Source organism: Arachis ipaensis, chromosome B08 (genome assembly GCF_000816755.2).
Source record: "Arachis ipaensis cultivar K30076 chromosome B08, Araip1.1, whole genome shotgun sequence".
NCBI classification, from domain to species: domain Eukaryota; kingdom Viridiplantae; phylum Streptophyta; class Magnoliopsida; order Fabales; family Fabaceae; genus Arachis; species Arachis ipaensis.
This window is the reverse complement of record NC_029792.2, coordinates 80,691,195-80,714,297: the sequence shown is the minus strand read 5'-3', so window position 1 is coordinate 80,714,297 and position 23,103 is coordinate 80,691,195. Positions and strand designations below refer to the sequence as shown.

Below are 23,103 nucleotides of genomic sequence, written 5' to 3'. Positions count from 1 at the left end.
TGGTGGAATACCACAGACAAGGTTTAGACTTTCCGGATTCTCATGAATGCCGCCATCAATCTAGCTTATACCACGAAGATTCTGATTAAGAGATCCAAGAGATATTCATTCAATCTAAGGTGGAACGGAAGTGGTTGTCAGGCACGCGTTCGTGGGGGAATGATGATGATTGTCACGTTCATCACATTCATGTTAGAGTACGAATGAATATCTTAGAAGTGGAATAAGTTGAATTGAATAAAAAACAGTAGTACTTTGCATTAATTCATGAGGAACAGCAAAGCTCCACACCTTAATCTATGGAGTGTAGAAACTCTACCATTGAAAATACATAAGTGATGAAGGTTCAGGCATGGCCGAGAGGCCAGCCCCCAAATGTGATCAATATGATCTAAAGATGAACTAAAAATCATAAGATGTCTAAAAGACTAGTAAAAAGTTCTATTTATACTAAACTAGTTACTAGGGTTTACAGAAATAAGTAATTGATGCATAAATCCACTTCCGGGGCCCGCTTGGTGTGTGCTTGGGCTGAGCTTGAAGTTTACACGTGCAGAGGCTTCTTCTGGAGTTGAACGCCAAGTTGTAACGTGTTTTTGGCGTTCAACTCTGGTTCGTGACGTGTTTCTGGCGTTTAACTCCAGACTGCAGCATAGAACTGGCATTCAACGCCCTTTTGCGTCGTCTAAACTCGGCCAAAGTATGGACTATTATATATTGCTGGAAAGCCCTGGATGTCTACTTTCCAACGCAATTAAAAGCGCGCCATTTTGAGTTCTGTAGCTCTATAAAATCCACTTTGAGTGTAGGGAGGTCAGAATCCAACAGTATCAGCAGTCCTTCTTCAACCTCTAAATATGATATTTTGCTCAAGTCCCTCAATTTCAGCCAGAAAATACCTGAAATCACAGAAAAACACACAAACTCATAGTAAAGTCTAGAAATGTGAATTTAACATAAAAACTAATCAAAATATCCCTAAAAGTAACTAGATCCTACTAAAAATATACTAAAAACAATGCCAAAAAGTGTATAAATTATCCGCTCATCACTTGATCCACCTCTATTCCCTTGTTCGAAATCTTGTGCCCAAGGACAATCCTTTCAGTCACCATAAAGTGACATTTTTCCCAGTTTAAAACCAGGTTAGTCTCTTGGCATCTTTTCAGAACCAGTGTCAGGTGATCAAGACAGGAGCTGAATGAGTCTCCATATACTGAGAAGTCATCCATGAAGACTTCCAGAAATTTTTCTACCATATCAGAGAAAATAGAGAGCATGCATCTCTGAAAGGTTGCAGGTGCATTACACAGCCCAAATGGCATCCTTCTGTAGGCAAATACTCCAGATGGACATGTGAATACTGTTTTCTCTTGATCCTGGGGATCTACTGCAATTTGGTTGTAGCCTAAATAGCCATCCAAAAAGCAGTAATAATCATGACCTGCTAGTCTTTCTAGCATCTGGTATATGAATGGTAAAGGAAAATGATCCTTTCTGGTGGCTGTATTGAGCCTTCTATAGTCAATACACATGCGCCACCCTGTAACTGTTCTTGTAGGAACCAGTTCATTTTTTTCATTATGAACCACTGTCATGCCTCCCTTTTTGGGGACGACTTGAAGATGGCTTACCCAGGGGCTATCAGAAATAGGATAAATAATCCCAGCCTCCAGTAACTTGGTGACCTCTTTCTGCACCACTTCCTTCATGGCTGGATTTAGCCGCCTCTGTGGTTGAACCACTGGCTTAGCATCATCCTCCAATAGGATCTTGTGCATGCATCTTGCTGGGCTGATGCCCTTAAGGTCACTTATGGACCACCCAAGAGCTGTCTTGTGTGTCCTTAGCACTTGAAGTAGTGCTTCCTCTTCCAGGGGATTTAAAGCAGAGCATATGATCACCAGAAAAGTGTCACCTTCTCCCAGAAATGTATATTTCAGGGATGGTGGTAATGGTTTGAGCTCGTTTTTAGGAGGTTTTTACTCTTTCTAAGGAAGTTTCAGAGGCTCTTTCAACTCCTCTGAATCCTCCAGATCAGGCTGAACATCTTTAAAAATGTCCTTTAGCTCTGATTCGAGACTCTCAGTCATATTGACCTCTTCCACCAGGGAGTCAATAATATCAATGCTCAGGCAGTCGTCTGATGTGTCTGGATGTTGCATAGCTTTGACAACATTCAACTTAAACTCATCCTCATTGACTCTCAGGATTATCTCCCCTTCTTGGACGTCAATGAGGGTTCGTCCAGTTGCTAGGAATGGTCTTCCTAGAATGAGAATTGCATTCTTGTGCTCCTCCATTTCCAGCACTACAAAGTCAGTAGGGAAGGCAAATGGCCCAACCTTGACAATCATGTCCTCAATTATGTTTGATGGGTATTTAATGGAGCCATCAGCAAGTTAAAGACAGATCCGGGTTGGTTTGACCTCTTCAGTTAAGCCAAGCTTTCTGATAGTGGATGCAGGGATTAGGTTGATGCTTGCCCCAAGATCACATAAATCTGTCTTTGTGCAATTACCCTCTAATATGCATGGTATTATAAAGCTCCCGGGATCTTTAAGCTTTTCTGGGAAGCTTTTCAGAATGACTGCACTGCATTCTTCGGTGAGGAGAACTCTTTCAGTTTCTCTCCAATTCTTCTTATGACTCAAGATATCTTTCATGAACTTGGCATAAGAGGGTATTTGCTCAAGTGCCTCTGCAAACAGAATCTTTATTTCAAGAGTCCTGGATAGTCTGCAAAGCGAGTAAATTGCTTATCCTTCTCCTCTTGGCAGAGTTTTTGAGGATAAGGTATCTTGGCTTTGTACTCCTCAACCTTGGTTGCTGAAGGTTTATTTCCTATAGAAGTGGTTAGGAAAGACTTTTTAGAGGGGTTGTTATCAGCACTTGTGTGTGTCTGATCCCTCACTGGCATTTGAATGCCAGGGTTGGAAGCTTGGTTGGCGTTGGACGCCAACTTCCTACCTGTTTCTGACGTTTGAACGCCAGAACTGAGCTTCCATTGGGCGTTTGAAGCCAGCTCCTTGCCTGTTCCTGGCGTTTGAATGCCAGAACTGTGCGTGGGTTGGGCATTTAACGCCAGCTTTGTACCCTTTTCTGGCGTTTGAACGCCCGAGTTATTCCTCTCTGGGCTCTTATTGTCCTCAGAGGGATTTTGGATAGTATTTTGCTCATCCTCTGTCAGTTGTTCTTTTCTTGGCTTTCTGCTGCTCTGAAGTGAGGTATTTAATGTTTTCCCACTTCTTAATTGAATTGCTTGGTACTCTTCTGTTATTTGTTTTGATAACTGCTCTTTTGTTTGCTTCAACTGTACTTCCATATTCATATTAGCCATTCTTGTGTCTTGTAGCATCTCCTTAAATTCGGCCAGCTGTTTTGTTAGAAAGTCTAATTGCTGATTGAATTCAGTAAATTGTTCTGCAGGACTGAGTTCAACAGTTACTGTTTTAGCCTCTTCTTTCATGGAAGATTCATTATTTAGGTACAGATGCTGAATTCTGGCAACTGTATCAATGAGCTCTTGAGCCTCTTCAATTGTCTTTCTCATGTGTATAGATCCACCAGCTGAGTGATCTAGAGAAATTTGAGCTTTCTCTGTAAGCCCATAATAGAAGATGTCTAACTGCACCCATTCTGAGAACATTTCAGAGGGGCATTTTCTTAGCATCTCTCTGTATCTCTCCCAGGCATCATAAAGAGATTCATTATCTCTTTGTTTAAAGCCTTGGATGTCCAGCCTTAGCTGTGTCATCCATTTTGGAGGGAAGTATTGATTCAGGAATTTTTCTGACAGCTGTTTCCATGTCCTTATGCTAGCTTTAGGTTGGTTATTTAACCACCTCTTAGCTTGGTCTTTTACAGCAAATGGAAACAGTAATAATCTATAGACATCCTGATCTACTTCTTTATCACGTACTGTGTCAGCGATTTGTAAAAGTTGTGCCAGAAACTCTGTAGGTTCTTCCTGTGGAAGACCGGAATATTGGCAACTTTGCTGCACCATGATAATGAGCTGAGGATTCAACTCAAAGCTACTGACTCCAATGGAGGGTATACAGATACTGCTCCCATATGAAGCAGTAGTGGGGTTAGCATATGACCCCAGAGTCCTTCTGGACTGTTCATTTCCACTTAGGTCTATGATGGAGAAAGGGAGATGATGCGGATTGCAAATAAAATATTTTTTTTTGAAAACCGAAATTAAAGTAAAATAAAAGAAAAGAAAATAAATGAAAAATTAACTATAATTTCGAAAATTTGAAGAAAAATAAAAGAAAATTGAAAACTAAATTAATTAATTAAAAAGATTAGAAAAAGATGTGGGTGAGGATTTTCGAAAAAATGAAGAGAGAGAAATTGGTTATGAAGTTTTGAAAAAGATATGTCTTAAAATTAAAGATACTTGTAAGAAAATAAAATAAAATAAAATAAAATATATGAAAAAGATTTGATTTTAAGATTTGAGATTAGAAAAGATAAGATAAGCTAGGTAAGAGAAGATAAGGAATTTAAATTAAAAAGTTTTGAAATTTGAAATTTGAATTTTGAAATTTGAACTTTGAATTTTGAAATTTGAACTTTGAAATTTGAATTTTAAATTTTGGAAGTTGAAATTTGAAATTTGAAATAAGATAAGAGAAGAGTTTGAAAAAGATATGATTTTTTTTTTTTGAAAAAAATTTGAATTTTGAAATTTTAAAACTAAGATAAGATAAAATAAAAAAATTTTAAAATAAAATCTGAATTTTTAAAAGGAAAATTCGAAAAATCAATTAAAATAAAGGAAAAAGATATTTTTGAATTTAATGAGGAAAGAGAAAAACAATAAAAAGACACAAAACTTTAAATTTTTAGATATAATGCTCCTTATTTTCGAAAATTTGGAGAAAAAACACCAAGGAACATCAAACTTAAAAATTTTAAGATCAAAACACAAGGAAAACTCAAGAACACTTTGAAGACTCACAAGAACAACAAGAACATGAAGAAAGAACACCAAACTTAAAATTTTTAGAAAACCAAAACAAGATTTTCGAAAACTAAAGAAAAATCAATAAGAAAACACCAAACTTAAAGTTTGGCACAAGATTTACTCAAAGAAAAATTAATTTTTGAAAAAGTTTTTAAAAAAGAAGATAGCCAATTACCAAGAACATAAGCATCACGCTCTAGCCAATTGAGCTATAAATTTAAAGTGTTTTAACAAGGTATTTAATAAATAAACTTTTTTTTCTTTTTTTTTAGATACCAATAATTCTAGAATGCACAAGAAAAACAAGAGAAATCACAAAACAAGAAAAACTAAAGATCAAACAAGGAAAATAAACAAGAACAACTTGAAGATTAAGAAAGAACAATGAACACAAATTCGAAAATTTAAAAGAAAAGATACACATGCAATTGATACCAAACTTAAAATATGGAACTAAACTCAAACAGAAAAACTCAATTATCAGTTTATAAAATTTCCGAAAAATTTAAAAAGCAAAAATAAGGATTTAAAAAAGAAATTTCAACAAAAAACAATAATAGAAGACTCTAAACCAAAAAGAAAAATTTTTCCTAATCTAAGCAACAAAATAAACTGTCAGTTGTCCAAACTCGAACAATCCCCGGCAACGGCGCTAAAAACTTGGTGCATGAATTGTGAATCACACTTTTCACAACTCGTACCACTAACCAGCAAGTGCACTGGGTCGTCCAAGTAATACCTTACGTGAGTAAGGGTCGAATCCCACGGAGATTGTTGGTTTGAAGCAATCTATGGTTATCTTGTAAATCTTAGTCAGGAGGTCAATTATAATTATCAGTTTGAATTGCGAAAAATAAAAGAGCACTAATTAAATACTTGTTCTGCAGTAATGGAGAATATGTTGGAGTTTTTGGAGATGCTTTGTCTTCTGAATCTCTACTTTCTCCCTGTCTTCTTCTTCACGCACGCAAGGTTCCTTCTATGGTAAGTTGTGTGTTGGTGGATCACCGTTATCAATGGCTACCATCCGTCCTCTCAGTGAAAAAGGTCCAGGTGCGCTGTCACCGCACGGCTAATCATCTGTCGGTTCCCACTCATGCTGGAATAGGATCCATTGATCCTTTTGCGTCTGTCACTACGCCCAGCCCTTGTGAGTTTGAAGATCGTCACAGTCATTCAATCCCTGAATCCTACTCGGAATACCACAGACAAGGTTTAGACTTTTCGGATTCTCAAGAATGCTGCCAATGGATTCTAGCTTATACCACGAAGACTCTGATTAAGGAATCCAAGAGATACTCATTCAATCGAAGGTAGAACGGAGGTGGTTGTTAGGCATGCGTTCATAGGTTGAGGATGATGTTGAGTGTCACAGATCATCACATCCATCATATTGAAGTGCGAATGAACATCTTAGATAGAAACAAGCGTGGTTGAATAGAAACCAGAAATAGTTGCATTAATTCATCGAGACACAGCAGAGCTCCTCACCCCCAACAATGGAGTTCAGAGACTCATTCCGTCAAAGAGTACAAAGTTCAGATCTAAAATGTCATGAGTTACCAAATAAATTTCTAAAATTTGTTTAAATACTAAACTAGTAACCTAGGTTTACGAAAAATGAGTAAACTATGATAGATAGTGCAGAAATCCACTTCTGGGGCCCACTTGGTGTGTGCTGGGGCTGAGACTTAAGCTTCTCACGTGCCTGGGCTGTTTCTGGAGTTGAACGCCAGGTTGTAACCTGTTTCTGGCGTTGAACTCCAACTTGTAACCTGTTTCTGGTGCTGAACGCCAGACTGCAACATGGAACTGGCGTTGAACGCCAGTTTACGTCATCTATCCTTGAGCAAAGTATGGACTATTAGTCGAAAGCACTGGATGTCTACTTTCCAACGCAATTGAGAGCGCGCCAATTGGACTCCTGTAGCTCCAGAAAATCCATTCCGAGTACAGGGAGGTCAGAATCCAACAGCATCAGCAGTCCTTTTTCAGCCTGAATCAGATTTTTGCTCAGCTCCCTCAATTTCAGCCAGAAATTACCTGAAATCACAGAAAAACACACAAACTCATAGTAAAGTCCAGAAATGTGATTTTTATTTAAAAACTAATAAAAATATAATAAAAAGTGACTAAAACATATTAAAAACTACCTAAAAACAATGCAAAAAAGCGTATAAATTATCCGCTCATCAATCACCCACCACCATCTGACGGTGGAGCTTCACATGGTTGATTCCCCCCGAACGATTATTTTGAGCACTGAGGACAGTGCATGACTTAAGTGTGGGGGAGGATCTACGATATTTTGGGTGTAAACATTTTCTCCTGAATACTCTTATTTAGTTATTTTCATTTTTATTACTACCGTTTAGTACTTTTGTATATATAGTAGCTTGCTTCGCTTCTAGTTATCTTTAGTATTGCATTTCTAGTTTTGGTATATATATTGCATCCTCATATTGCTAGTATATAGTATAGATATGGATTGTGATTAGATGCTGTGAATGGCTTATGCCTAGTTTATCTTGATCCTAATTGTTCATGTGACTTTTTGCTTGTTGAAAATTAGGAAAAGAATTAGCAGATTTTGAAAAATTTTGCATCCATCACATCATACATACATATAGGAAATAAAATTTTGGTGAAAAACAACAAGAACTTTTCAAGAATTTTGAGCTTTCTATCGAATTGATTGAGAAAATTATTTTCAAACTTGCTTGAATGATTTCTTTTTGGAACATAGAAGATTAAAGAACAATTACCTTGTGAGTTTTTGGGCTATATTGAGTAGTTACACATTTTAACCACTAATTTTGTTCATTGTGTGATACATCTCTTTTATGATTGTAATCTTGGTTTTGCTTAATTATTTATTTCCAATGATTGATATTTTGAATTTCATTGAGCATGATTGAGGCCATCTTTGTTTAGAAGCTTACTTTTCCTATATAGCCTACCCTGTGCATTTACCATTGTTAAACCCTTTTGAGCCTTAATTGACCCCATTGTTTGTAATATCACCACATCACAACCTTAAGTGGAAAATCATGTCTTACCTTGGATTGTATCCTTGATTAACTTAGGTTGGAGAAGTGTGTATCATCTAAGTATGGGGAAAATTTTGGAAAAGATTGGTAGTAAATGAAAATATTTAATTTGGGGATTTCATTGAAAAATTTTGGAAAATGGGTGCACTCATGTATGAGCTACTAGAACCATATGCATTTCATTTCAAAAAAAAAAAAAAAAAACATCATCATCATAAAAAGGGGATGAAAGTTATCCCGAAGAAAAGAAAAATGAATAAGAAATGCATATGTGATGTGAATGATAAGCCATACGTGAGTGTTTGTGCAAAAGAATTGATGGAAGGTTAGGATTGCATTTTGTGTTGATTTGGTTGATATAGGTTGATGTGGATGACTTAAACTAATCAAGGATTCAACTATTTTAGTCCACTTAGCCATATCTATCCCACCTTTATCCTAACCCCATTACAACCATATGAAGTCCTCATGATAATTGCTTACATTTATCACTTGTTGTTGATTGTTAGATGAAAAGCAATTCCTTGAAAGCATGATTAGAAGAGACTTGAGTGAGTGAAACCCTAAACACCGAGTGATAAAGTGTATACACACCTACTGAGGGTTCAATTACTCAACTCTATGTTTCCATACTCCTTATCATGTATTCTTGCAAGTTGCTTCACTTTGATAAGTTGAATCAATTCTTTAGATTTTGGATGCATTGGATTATCTCCTTGCTTAGCCCTATTTTTCCATACTTACTTGGGAACTTGATTGTTTGTTTTCACCAATTTCATATAGATACTATAGATAGATATATAGATATAGATAGTATATAATATACTTGCATGCATATAGGTAGTTACATTTAATAAGTTGATTACCCCTTTGATCATTCTCCTTGTTAGTTTAGCATGAGGACATGCTATTGTTTAAGTGTGGGGGAATTGATGAGTCCATGTTTGATGGTATATTTTGACTCAATTTGAATGGATTCTAGCACATGAACTCACACTTAAGCACCAAAATAGCATACTTTTGTGTTTGATCCCTAATTTGATTCTAAATGTGAAAACATGCATTTTAATGCTTAGATTAGTGATTTTTAATTTCACTTTTGTGTCGTTCAATGCCGAGATATGGTTTGTGAGTGATTTTAGGCCTTGGAGGCAAGAATGGATAGCCAAAAGTCGAGGAAAGCATGTACAAGGGAGAAAACATGAAGAAAACAAGAAAAAGCACACACAGCGAAGTGTGCGTGTGCATAGCCCTGCATGCGTACGCACAAGCGAGAATTTCCATGTGTGCGTGCGTACGCACCTGTGTGTACGCACAGTTAATTTTTAGCCGAGTGTGCGGACGCACACGTCTATGCATCCGCACAGGTTCCTGCACGTGATTGCATTAATGAAACACGTGCTGTGCGAATTTGGAGGCCCTTGGCTCATTTTTGGAAGGCTGAAATACTATTTTGGAGTGCTATATAAAGGAGAATTCAACACTTGTCAAGGGGGGAGCTCACTTAGATAGTTTTAAGGAGTAATTAGGAGTAGGAGTAGGAGTAGTGTAGCATTGCTCTCTTAAAGTTTCATTTATCAATTTCCATTGTAGCATTTTATAGCAAGTTTTGATTTTGGATTTTTACTTCTTCAATTGTAAGTACTCTAAATTTCCTCTTTAATTATATTGTCTTTACTTTCATTTCCGTTTAGTTAAAGTTACTTGTTCATATTTGCAATTTTGTGTTTGTTGAAGTTTTGATTAATGAATTTTATGTTTCATGCTTCCTTTATGTTTGATTGCTTGTTTATGTTTGGTTTTGTTGATAATTGGTTATAGTTTTCCATTTTGCTTTGCAATTTTCCATGTTTTACCTTATTGCATACAAGGTGTTTGTGAAAATGCCAACCTTAGATTTTGAGTAGATTTTCCCACCTTGGCTTGTGGTTTGAGTTCCTAGGGTACTAGAGTCATAATGTCGGACATTTAGTGGTAATTCTTGGGTTGTTAGTTGACTCTTGTTTCCATTGACGCTAGCTTTTTATCAACTAGTTTGGTAAGTTAGCTAAGACTTATGGATTAAGGTCAATTATGCTTGCTTGACTTACTCCTCGATAGTTGGGGTTGACTAGGCGAGATTGACTCATCATAATTACCATAGTTGTGGTTATGGCGATGATAGGATTCCTTGGATTCTTATTCCCAAGTCAAGGCTCTTTATTGCATTCCTTGCATTTTCACTAGTTTTGATCTCATTTTCTCTTTACTTGCATTAATCCCCAAATTTGCTCATTGCTTAGTTTTTTTTATTGCTTAGTTCTTTTAATCTTTAGCTCTTTGATTAGCAACACCCCTTTTGTCCCCTTAACAACCAAAAGAGAAACACTTTCAATTGCGTCCTAGGGAGAACGACCCGAGGTTGAAATACTCTTACTCTCGGTTATTTGATTTGAATTTAAACATTTGGTTTGGAAATTAATTGTTAGTCTAGACTATACTTGCAACGAATATAATTCTAATTTATGAAAAATCTAGATAGACACTAATCCTCACTACCATATACCATCAACATCATAGGCCACATGCTCCAAGAAATGTTCATGCTATGAAATGGGTTGAACCGAACACTAGACAAGCCTAGTCTAATATTGCGTGATTCTTTTGCAAATTCTTCATCTATTTTATCAAGGTTCTTCCATGCCAAGCCATCAGCAGGATGCTTTAACGTCCCATTTTTGACGCGCTCTTCATCATGCCACCTCAGACTAGCTGCCGTCTTTGAGCACATAAATAATCTCTGAAATCTTGGAATTATAGGAAAGTATCTCAGAGTCTTTGCAGGAATAGGACGACCTTTCTTGTCAGGTTGGTTCTCGCTAATATCACTATAATTTTTAGTATATCAAGAAGTTCCACACACACGATAATATTTTTCATCCTTTAGTTCTTTTCTATATAGGAGGCAATCATTAGGACAATCATCAATTTTTTATAATCCAGACCTAAATCTCTTATCATAGCCTTTGTCTTATGGAAAGATGAAGGTATGTTAATGTCAGGTATTGCCTCTTTCAATAGCTCAAGAAGTGAAGTGAAGGAGGCATTGCTCCAACCGTGCAAACACTTTAACAAGTAAAGATGGATGGTAAAAGATAATGTAGAAAATTTTTTGGAACCCGACTATAACTCTTGACTTGCCCCAGCTATTAAATTGTAAAACTTTTTAGCCTCTTCATTTTAACCTACAGTAACACCCTCAGCATGAGGTACATCTCCAAATGCATCATTAAGCAGTCCCTCGATGTCATCGCGTGCACCTTGTTCATCATCCGTGTCATCGTCAACCGCCATCGGGATTGTCCACTCCCCATGATTAATCCATGTTCTATATCCCTTAACAAATCCGTCGGCTACTAAATCGTCAAATACTACATCTCTTCTATACCAATTAATGTTACAACACCTCTTACAAGGACATTGAATTTTTCGTCCGTCCGGTTCTCCCTCGGAGTATGCAAAGTCTAAAAAACTAATAACACCATTGATATACTCTTCGCTATACCTCGGTAGATCCATCCAATCCTTTGGCATATCACAAAACCTAATCGATAATTATTAAATTTTTTAGTAGAAAAATTTATAAGGGGTCGCAAAGTGAAGATAACAAGACTAGAAGAGGAAAGGTGTTATTCGCTATAAAGGGAATGGGCAATGAAAAGGACTTCAAAACCTTGTAATTAGGTTGAGAAATAGTTCCTAGTCTTGGAAGTAATTATCTAGAAACCCATTGAGGTAAAACAAATAAAGAAAAACATAGAATTTATAGTACAAATATAATAAGTTGAATTGCAACTTCAAAACTAACAAAACAAAAGAATTAAAGTATGCATTGTACCTTACCATGACACGATCAACGTTTTTGACAAAAACTGCTTGGAAGATCTTAACCAAAAATTTTTGCCTTCAATCTTGCTCAATGCAAACAATAATAATACTTTTGCAATCCTGCAGTTGCTATATAAAATTTTAGGAGGGAATTTTTTAAAATTAAAAATATAAATATTTAATCAACAAATTTTATTATCAGATTTATGGAAAAGCATTTTGCAGGTGAATAGTAAATTAAAAATTAAAATTATTACTAGAATTAAAGCATTTTAGGTTTGTTTATAGGTTTTTTTATAAAGATTCCAAAATTAATCCATGTATTAAATGATTTATGGAAATTATAGATAAGATATAGATTTTATCTCAGTCCTTGGTGTAGTGAAATAGTGATGCATTATTCGTATATATTTTGTGAAGTTATTAATATAAGATCCGTGAAAAGGAAAAATGGAGAGTTAAAGTTGCAGTTGAACTGCTCAACAAGTCCATCACACACTGACAAAAACTGTGTCATGCTTCCAATTTCCAAGAGCTGATTTTGAATAAAATAGTTTTGTCGTGTGTATATATAGTTTGAAATGTTCAATAAAATTTATATTTTTTTCAACAAAAAATAGGGAATTCATAAAATATTATACACTTCATATATATGGATGATAAACCCCATACTTAGGGTTTATCTTGTATTGATTTTAGGGGATTTTACCACCTTTTACCCACATTTATTCAATAAAATAGCATGGTTTCATGATTGTCTCCCAATTTATGCTTATGTGTGAAAACATGCTTTCTAGGTCCTTAATTGTTGATTTTAATTCACCTTTAATTCCACTAGTTGCCTTGATTTGTTTTTTAAGTGATTTCAGGTTGAAAAGGCTAGGAATGGATCAAGGGAGTGAAGAGGAAAGCATGCAAAGTAGAGAAATCATGAAAAGCCAAAGATTTGGAAAATGCCCATGGACGCGCGCGCGCACTATGCACCTATGCGTGGATTGCAGAAAGCTCCATGGACGCGTACGCGCGCTGTACGCATATGCGCCGAAGGCTGCACGTGATTTTTAAAGAAGAACTCGTGCCTGGCAGAAGCTCTCACTTCTCTCTGGGATTAGGATTAGGATTAGGTTTAGTTCTTAGATCTAGGGTTTAATTCATGCTTTCTTCTACTTTTGTTTCTCAATCCTTGTTGTAACATTCATCATTCTTCTATTCTTTGTTGTAATTTCCTTTATGTTGTTCCTATACTTTGTTATAGATCTACTCTCGTTCCTTCTACTCTCCTTCAATTCAATTAGAGGTAATTCATAATAATTGTATTTCTTTTGATTGTTGTTGTTAATTCCTTGCAATAATTGTTGTTAGATTTCATTCTTGTTGTCAATTTACTATGCTTTTCTTTTGTGCCTTCCAAGTGTTTGATGAAATGCTTGGTTGGATTTTAGTATAGATTTTGTTCCTCTTGGCCTAGGTAGAGTAATTAGTGACTCTTGAATTATCTAATTCCTTTGTTGCTTGACAATTAGAAGTTGCTAATTGATTTGGATACCACTAAAGCTAGTCTTTCCCTTGGGAGTTGGCTAGGACTTGTGGAATCAAGTTGATTCATCCACTTAACTTTCCTCCATGGTTAGAGGTTAACTAAGTGGTAGTAATGGACAATTCTCATCACAATTGAGGAGGATAATAAGGATAGGACTTCCAATTCTCATAACCTTGCCAAGAGCTTTCATAGTTGTTAGTTTATTTTTATTGCATTTTACATTTCTTGTCTCCTATCTCAAAAACCCCAAATATACCTCATAACCAATAACAAGACACTTTATCATAATTCCTAGGGAGAACGACCCGAGGTTCAACACTTTGATTTATAAATTTAGGGGTTTATTTTAGTGACAAACAAATTTTTGTATGAAAGGATTATTGTTGGTTTAGAAACTATACTTGCAACAATATTTCATTTGTAAAATTCTAAATCGTCAAAAATCCAATAATCAAAATGGCGCCGTTGCCGGGGATTTGCAATGGTGTTATGTTATTGGTTATTGTATATATATGGATAATGTGAATAGGTTTATCTTTTGCTTGTTTACTAGTTTTTGTTAGTTTTATTTTGCTTTTCCACTATGAATTCTCACTTTGGCTATGAGTTTGGTTCTCACCATTTTGTAGGAAATGTGGACTTTAATGACAACATGTGCCAAGGATGGAACACTCCAACATGGGAGGATCCTCAAGGAATTGATCACCCCTATTGGCAACAACCTCTGGATACTTATAGGTATAACTCACATCCTAGTGCATGTCAATTCAATGGCTATGGTGACTCTTTTTGTGACAATCAATTACCACCATCATATGCCTATGACTCTTATCCTCAACATGAACCTCAACCATACTCACAAGCATTCTCATACCAAGCATCTTCTTGTAACCCATACCCATCATATGACCAATCACCCATACCATATTCTCATAACCATTATGAGCAAGAACCTCTAGAACCACCACAACCTTATCAAGATTACAACCATGAACCACCTCAATACTCACCATCTCCACACCTTTATCAAGAGGAACCACCTTCCTACTATGAATCCTCTCTCCAAAATAATGAACCCTTTTATCCACCCCAAGCCCCAATAGATGATTCTCTCACCTTGCTACTTCAAGGACAAACGGATATGCAAAGGAACACCCTAGAGTTTGTGACTAACTTGACCAAGGTAGTGCATACTTTAGCCTACCAATGCTTGAACACTCAAGGTGCTTCTGTAGCCACATGTAAAGAATCTGTTGAAGATCATAGCATGAAAGAGAGATTGGAAACTCCAGTGGGAAATGAGGGTTATTATTTTGTACTGGAGCAACTAGAGGAAGCCATGATTGTTGAAGAAAAGGAAAAAGTGGTTGAAGATTTAGGAGATGTTGAAAGTCCATGGGAATGTAGCATCATGGAGCACTCTTCTAAGAAGCTTGATATTGATGTTGAGGAGCATGCGCAACCTCCAAGGCATGTCATCGTTGGAGACTTGAGAGAGGTTTATCAGGAGATAGATTCAATCATGGATGAATTTCTATCTACAATTGAATCCTTTTCCATTGGACATGAAGTTGAAATTATAGAAGAATGTGCACAACCTCCCATACCCATGGTGAGAAATGAAGAAGAGAGTGAATTGGAAGAGAACTACTAAGAGGAAAAGGTTGAAATGGTGTATATCAAAATTGAAAAATATGAAAAGGTTGATCAAGAGATGGATTCATTCATCAATGAATTCCTATCCAAAATTAAATCACCTCCCATTGGGCAAGATGAAGTTCTTGAAGACAACTCCAAGCCAAGTGATAAAAGGGAAAAGGTTGAAATTGAAGAAGCTTGCGAATAAGTAGAGATAGTCAAGGAAGAGCACAAGGGAGTGGAGCTTGCAAGATCATTGGGACCACCCCTTCCTAAGTCACCATCCTACAAAATATTCAAGTGGGTAAAATTGTTATCCCTAAGCTTTACTTTCTTACTTGAATAGGGTTTGATTGAAAATGATGGTCAACTTAGATCTCTTTGTGGAGTTAAAAGTAGAAGAAAGTTGTGTAGTGGTTGGAAACACCACTCTAAGTTCATGATGGTTGCATGCTCAAAGTTGTATAGTAACGATTGATGGAGAACCAAATTGCATGGGTCTAGGAAGTTATTTGGAAGCTTCTTTGAGAATTCTAAGGTCATGCCACCCGGATGGAATAATGATGACCAATTTAAGGACGGGTATCAAAACAAAGTGTGGGATCCCGGATCGCACAAGGAAATTCAAATTTGGGAAATCATGGTTTGTGAAGAACTCCATCAAAGCTTGAAGATATTAAAATTGAAGAATGGAGCTTATTGGAGATTCAAGCATTGGTGGATGTTTGATAGAAGAGAATTTGTCTTGTCGGTATAGAATTTCTCAAAATTAATTCTCATTGCAAGTATAGTTCTACACCAACAAACAATCCTCCCAATCAAAAATTTGAGTTGTCACAAATAACAAACCCCAAATAAGAATTAACCAAAGTATTTGAACTCCGGGTCGTCTCACAAGGAATTGCAATGAAATGAATGATTATTGGCTATGGAGGAACAAAGGGGTTTGATTTTTATATTGTTGCAAGAAATTAAATGACAAGAAAATAAAATAACAAGAACTAATAAAATAAGGGAAAATACTCTTGGCTAGACATAGGTAATTGAGATTACCATCCTTGTCTACAAACTAAATATTGACAATTATGAGAGGCCAACCTATTAAGTCTACCTCCAAAAGCTTTAAGTACGTAATATCTACTCCTAAGCTTGAGGTATGTCAAATAGGCTTGATCACATCAACCCATAACTTCCAACCTATCTACTAATTAGATTAGTAGTAGGTTAGTGTCAATGAGTATCAAATTGATCACCAAAGGTTCTCAAATCATCAATTCAATGAGACCCAATGACTCAAGGTCACTCAATTCCCTTAGCCTAGGCCAAGAGCAAAGAAAGCTACTCAAAAACTAGTGAAAGTATTTTAACAAACACCTAGAGTGCAAGAAAAGTAAATATCACAAAATGATAGAATTAGTGAAACCCATGACTACCACAAGCAAGAAATCACTAATAACAACTAAGATAAACATATAAGAGCTTGGAAACATAAAATTGCATTAAAGAAAATTAAGTTCCAACAATGTTCATAAACATAAAAGGGAGCAAAATAAGAAATTAACAAGAGAAACTAAGAAGATTAAGACAATAGAACACTAAAATATAAAGAGAATTGAAATCAAAGCAAGAATTGAAAGTGAAATTTGAGAGTGATTAACCTATCTCTACCCTAATTTCAATCCTAAATCTAGAGAGATGAGAGAGCCTCTCTCTCTAGAATTCTATCCTAAAACATGATGACAACTAAACTATGACTACTTGGTTCATTCCCCCCTCAATCCTTCGGTTCAATAGCATCAGAAATGGGTTGGATTGGGCCCAAAATGAGCTTCAAAATCGACGGCCACGATTTCACTTTAGTGAACCACGTGCTCCATCGGTGTGCACGCGTACATGGCACGTGCGCACCTTTATACGTCAGGAAAATATGACAAGTTTTATATCATTTCGAAGCCCCGGATGTTAGCTTTCCAACACAACTAGAACCACCTCATTTGGACCTCTATAGCTCAAGTTATGGTTGATTGAGTGCGAAGAGGTCAGGCTTGACAACTTTACGGTTCCTTCATTTCTTCATGAGTTCTCCCACTTTGTATGCTTTTCTCCTCACTTCTTCCATCCAATACTTGCCTTATGGACCTGAAATCACTCAAAAAAACATATCAAGGCATCGAATAGAATTAAAGTGAATTCAAATCACCAATTTTAGGCCCTAAAAAGCATGTTTTCACATTTAAGCACAAATCAAGGGAGAATTGCAAAACCATGCTATTTCATTGAATAAATGTGGGAAAAGTTGATAAAATCCCCCAAATTAAGCACAAAATCGGGGTTTATCAAATCTCCCCACACTTAAACCAAGCATGTCCTCATGCTAAGAATAAAGAAGGACAAGAAAAGGGGTATGAACATTTATTCAATGTAAAAAAACTATATGCACCTATCTATATGAATACAACTAAATGCAAAATGCTTCTACCTACTTGGTTAAAAGTAAATCAATCTCCAAGAACATATATAAGCAAGTAGGGCTAAGGTCATATGATGACTCACAAATTCTACCAATTCAAATATTGAAATGAAGTTCAAATAGACTTGCAAGAAGAAAGCTCATGAAAGCCGGGAACAAGAAATTGAGCATCGAACCCTCATCAGAAGTGTATCCGCTCTACTCGCTCAAGTGTATAGGGTCGATTCACTCAATTCTCTTCTACTCATGCTTTCTATGATTTGTTTTTCATCTAACAATCAACAAGTATTCAATGCATGCATACATTCATCATGAGGACTTGTTCATAGGTTGTAACGGGGCTAGGGTAAAGGTAGGGATGCAATTGGTCAAGTGAGCTTGAAATTTGACACTACAAGAAAAAAGTCCTATCGGCACCCTTTTTTCTTGCCACGCTTTTAAAGCATGCCGAAAAGTGGTCTATGGGCACGCTTTTGTGAGGGTGGCCACTAATTTGTGATTTGGCCACGCTTTTTTTTACCACTTTTGAAAAGCGTGGAGATAGAGGGAAATCGGCACGCTTTTACGAGGGTGCCCACTTACTTGAAATTTGGCCACGCTTTTTTACTGTAACGCTTGAAAAGCGTGGCGATAGAGGGAAATCGACACGCTTTTACGAGGGTGCCACTGATTAAAAATTTGGCCACCCTTTTTTTTGTCACGCTTAAAAAGCGTGCCCATGGAGAGAAACCGGCACGATTGAAAAACGTGGCTAGTTTGTATTTCAATGATCACCTTTTTAAAGCGTGCCCATATTCTATTTATTTTGGCACCCCACAAAAAAATGTACCGATAGAGTTCCCTCCCCCCAAATTTAGTTTCTCACCCAATTTTTTTCCACACTTAACTTTTTTTTCTTAGTTTTCAATTTTATCCCTCAAACAACATCACACTAATTTTAACTGATTAAAAGTGACCAGGCACAAAAAAAAACCCTAAACGTGACCCGCGCCGTCTTCATTCTCAAACAACATCTCCATTAACGAAACAACATCATCCTCATCTTCATCGTTCGTCGCCTTCATCGCACCCATGACCGTTCATCGCCTTCATCGCCTTCATCCTCATCTCTCTAAGCCAATGACCTTCGCACCCATGCCTTTCCTCTAACCCTCGCACCCGACCCTCTCTCTGTCGAACCCTTTCTCAACCCTCGTTCATCTTCATCGCACCCAGCCATCATCTGTGTAAGCCAATGACCGTCGCACCCATGCCGTTCGTCTAACCCACGCACCCGACCCTCTCTCTGTAGAACCCTATTGCTGTTTCTCAACCCTCGCCCATCAACACAACCCTCGTTGGCCCTCCTACTCCCTCAGCGCAGCGGTCTCTCTCTCGCAGACCCTCATAAACACTGGTAAGTCTTTCTTCCCTCTGATTCTCTATTTCTCTGTTCCTCTATTTTGGACCGCTAAGACTTGCATGTAGTTTAATCACAAAAAGTAGCAAATTGAGTACTAAAACAGACTACTTAACATTTTATTATTTTAGTGAGTATGGTTTTTTACTTTTTAGCACACTTCAGAGTAGTGCTGCTTTGTCACCTCAGTAGATTTGAATGATTATATTTTATAGCCCACACTTGTTCAACCTGGTGCCATCATGTCATTATGGGCTTTCCCAAATGAAGTCTCCAATGCTGACATGGCACCAAGATGAGGGATTTAATGGTTTAGGGATCTTGGTTCTTGATGCTTATTATGAATAGGAATGTGGTGTTTGGATGTGATTTTTTTTGTGCCATATAATCACTTTTTGGGCTGAAATTTTCAGAAGTGAAAACAAGGTTACCCTGTCCCTAACAATGCAAAGTATCAGCTGAACTGTTATCAGTGTTCTTGTTCTGAATCATAAGAATTGCAGCTTAGAAGCTGAAAACATATGTCTATTGTATTGCTGTCAATTTTATGTGTGAGTAAAACATATGTAGTTTTGTTGATGTTTATGCTTCTCCAAATTTGCAGATGGATGATCCTGTCCACATTGAGAGGTTCAATCATGACTGCTCCAGGGAGCTTCAAGTGGCATCTGCTGAGCGGCACAAGATATGCTCTCAGAATTTTGACTTTTTCCTTGTGCTTGATTTAGAGGGTAGGGTTGAGATTCTTGAGTTTTCGGTTCTAATGATTAGTGCTAAAACAATGCAAGTTGAAGACATTTTCCACAGGTTTTGATCTGCCACTTTATAGTTATTCATTGAACAAAAATAGTACGTGCTTGAGCTTTCAATCCTCATGGGTAACAACTGGTTTGTGCATCGTGCAACATATTTGAGTTTAGTATACTTTGACCTCTTAATTATTATATTCTGAATTTAAAAATTAAACTGTTACTATGTGTATATGAGGATTAACATTTTCAAGATTTGTTCTGTTTATAATTTTACTTTTCCAATGTTCACTTAATAGGTTTGTGAGGCCCACAGAAATGAGTAAACAAAGAATAAATGAATACATTGAAGGGAAATATGGAATTTTTAGGGTTGACAGGTATGCAGTTTATTTTCTGCCTGCCATCTCTTTTGTTGTTCAATTGTTCATGCTTGTCATCTGTGTAAAAGTCTTCTTAGTTTTTCTCATTTTCGTTTCTCCTATAAAATGAGGTTTAAGAAGCAGGTAGAACAACTCTTCATGCAGTGCTACTGCTTTCATACTATCATCTGTACATTATGGTTTCTTGTAAACATTTTAGGAGAGTAGTTTTTGCTATGATTTGATATTTGATTGACAGTGGATTAGATTCGTGAAATATGATCGACTGATTTTAATTTCAGGATGACTGGTTGCAAAAAGTCATATCCTTAGAGTGCTTACCTAAGGATTAACTCTGTTGCTACTGCCCACATTGTGTGCCACACTAATACCTTTTTAATTTTTTCTAGGGTATGGCATGACACAGCGGTACCCTTCAAGGAAGTTATTCAATAATTTGAAGCTTGGCTGATGCAACGTCAATTATGGAAAGGTGGGAGCCTTGTTGGTGCAGCATTTGTAACTTGGTAATACTCAGTTCCAAAGTTCACCTCTTCCACTTTTACATTTTCTCGTTTGTAGTGTCATTTCTTCATATTAGTTTAATGTGTTTCTATTACTGCATCTCGAATTTAGCAGTATATGTGTGTAGTATATGGTGGTTTCAGATTTAAACCCTTCATTTATAAGGAGAGACTGAGCTTGGAATTATTTCCTATCTTACATATCTTGAATAATTTGATTGGTTTTTGCATGGAATCCTTTTGCTTTTGCAGTGGAAATTGGGATTTGAAGACAAAGGTACCTCAGCAGTGTCAGGTGTCAAAACTAAAGCTTCCACCATATTTTATGGAGTGGATTAATCTAAAAGATGTATATCTCAACTTTTATAAAAGAAGGGTAAGTTCTTTTAATGTAAAAAGCTGAGGGTATAATTCTATGATATCAAATACTGTTTGCTTTTCCCATGATGATCCATAAAATCTTGGGTACATGAATTGTCTAGCAGAGTGACAACTTGATTTAATACCATTATACCAATATAAGGTTGCATTATCATGTAGAATTTTGATTTAATCCTAAACCAATACACTAACCATTTCATAACCTATGTCTGTTTTAGAAAATTTAACATATTTCTCGAGATACATTATAAAACTGGAAAGAGAGTGTGACATAACTCATTGATTTTTGCAGGTTAGTTATTTAGTTAGTTATGCCAGCTCATTTAGTTAGAATGATAGCTAAATTAGTTAGTCTTCCAGTAGCTTCCAGTAGAGTGTAGCTTGTGTAAATAGTAGCAACGTAACTAATTCGCAGTAGATGAGTTCATTCTCCCAATTTACATCAGCTTCATTCTTCTTTTCTTCCCTTTTTCTCCTCTCCTTCATCAAATTCTATGTTTCCCTTCACTCAATTTCTCATCCTTCTCTCAAGAGCTCACACCATAGAGATTGATGAGAGCTCCATCTTCTTAGGATGCAGTTTCCAGAGTTTATTGGCTTGGTTTTGTCTTAATCTTAGTGGTAAGGGTAGATCAAAGATCGGAGCATGAAAAATGTACGACAAACAAGACAAAAAATATAAATACTATATAAAATTCATAAGCTTGAGCTTTTAGCAAGTTTCTTCCATTGACTGACTGACAGCATAAAATTGATTAAATTTCAGACTGCTGCAGTTTTGCTTTTTGATTTGTTCTGCATAATATTAATATTTTGGGTGGCTGAAACTTCTTAATCTGTTCTTTTTAGATTCATATTTATTTCTACCATATCTTTCAAATTATTGTTCTGTGTGTCCATAGCTAGCACTTTTTTTTTCCTCTTCTATATTCCCCCTGCTTATCATCATCTCTCCTGTTTTTTGGTATATGGTTTCCATTTGTCTTTGATGCATGTTATTGCCTATTTAGGAATATTCCTTGAGGAATGGACTCTCTTTGTCGAAATTCAATTTTTGTTTCGAAAGCACAAGACAGACAATGGACGCCATTGATTCAGTGTTCGAACCTCCCAGAGGGTTCTCCAAGGACAGCGTAAGGCTCATCAAGCGTTGCCATAAACCCGATGGCAAAGGTACCTTTTTTTTATTAATTTAATTATGATTATTTTGAGTTGAATCACGATGCTGTGAATCTAAATTTTTCCTTTTCGTTTGTAGAATATTACAAGGTTGCTATTAGTACTGCAATTGGAATTACGGTTATGGGATTCATTGGCTTCTTCGTCAAGCTCATCTTCATTCCCATTAACAACATCATCGTCGGATCTGGTTAGGTATATGATTTCTAATTATTTATTTTTCAAAAATTTGTGAAATTTTTAAAAATTGTTGTGTTTATAGCTTAGCTTGATGTGTTGTTTGAGTGTGGTGCAGCAATTTGCTATGAAACTATGAATAAGGAGTTTAAAAGGGGGAAATTGTAATGTTGTTTTATTGTATTCAGAATGTGGTTGGTTTTGTGCTTTCTTACTGTTACTTGAGATTAGGGTTTGAAATTATGAAAATTTACTTTAGATGAAGTTCTTTCATACAGTTACTGTTCTGTGCATAGTTCATTATTGAGAGGGTGTGGTAGATTTACAAATCAATTTTCTTCTTTCTAGATATTAGAGAGGGAGCAATGTCTTTTGATTATACCAGTGAACTTTATTGAAACTTGTATGTTCTTCACTTTTTTGTGTTGTTTTTGCTTATGTTGAAATTAATAGAATAGGTCTATAATTAATACATATTTGCAGGATGATGAGAGCCACAATCACAGAGTGTTTTAAAGCAAATGGTAGCAGGAGTTCTTCCTCCCACATCAACTTTTTATTAATCATAGTTCTGCTGTATATCACTTTTTGTTTTTCCATCCTTCATATCTTTGGGAACATTACAGTTTTAATTTAAATTATTATTATAGCATGTAAATAATTAATGTAAATAAATAAAAAATTATTTCTTATGCCTTCTAATTTTCTGTTTTTAATTATGATAGAACTGTAATTTTTTAATTATTATTATGCATTCTAATTTTTTCTTTTTTTTTTTAATTTGACAAA

The 23,103-nt window shown here is 36.1% G+C and overlaps 1 long non-coding RNA gene across 1 annotated transcript; it reads left to right on the top strand.

The window, feature by feature from the left end:
* Positions 20,445 to 20,902, top strand: LOC107611162. Its single transcript, XR_002352646.1, has 2 exons — positions 20,445 to 20,580; positions 20,830 to 20,902. It is a non-coding gene; the product is annotated as an uncharacterized LOC107611162 (long non-coding RNA).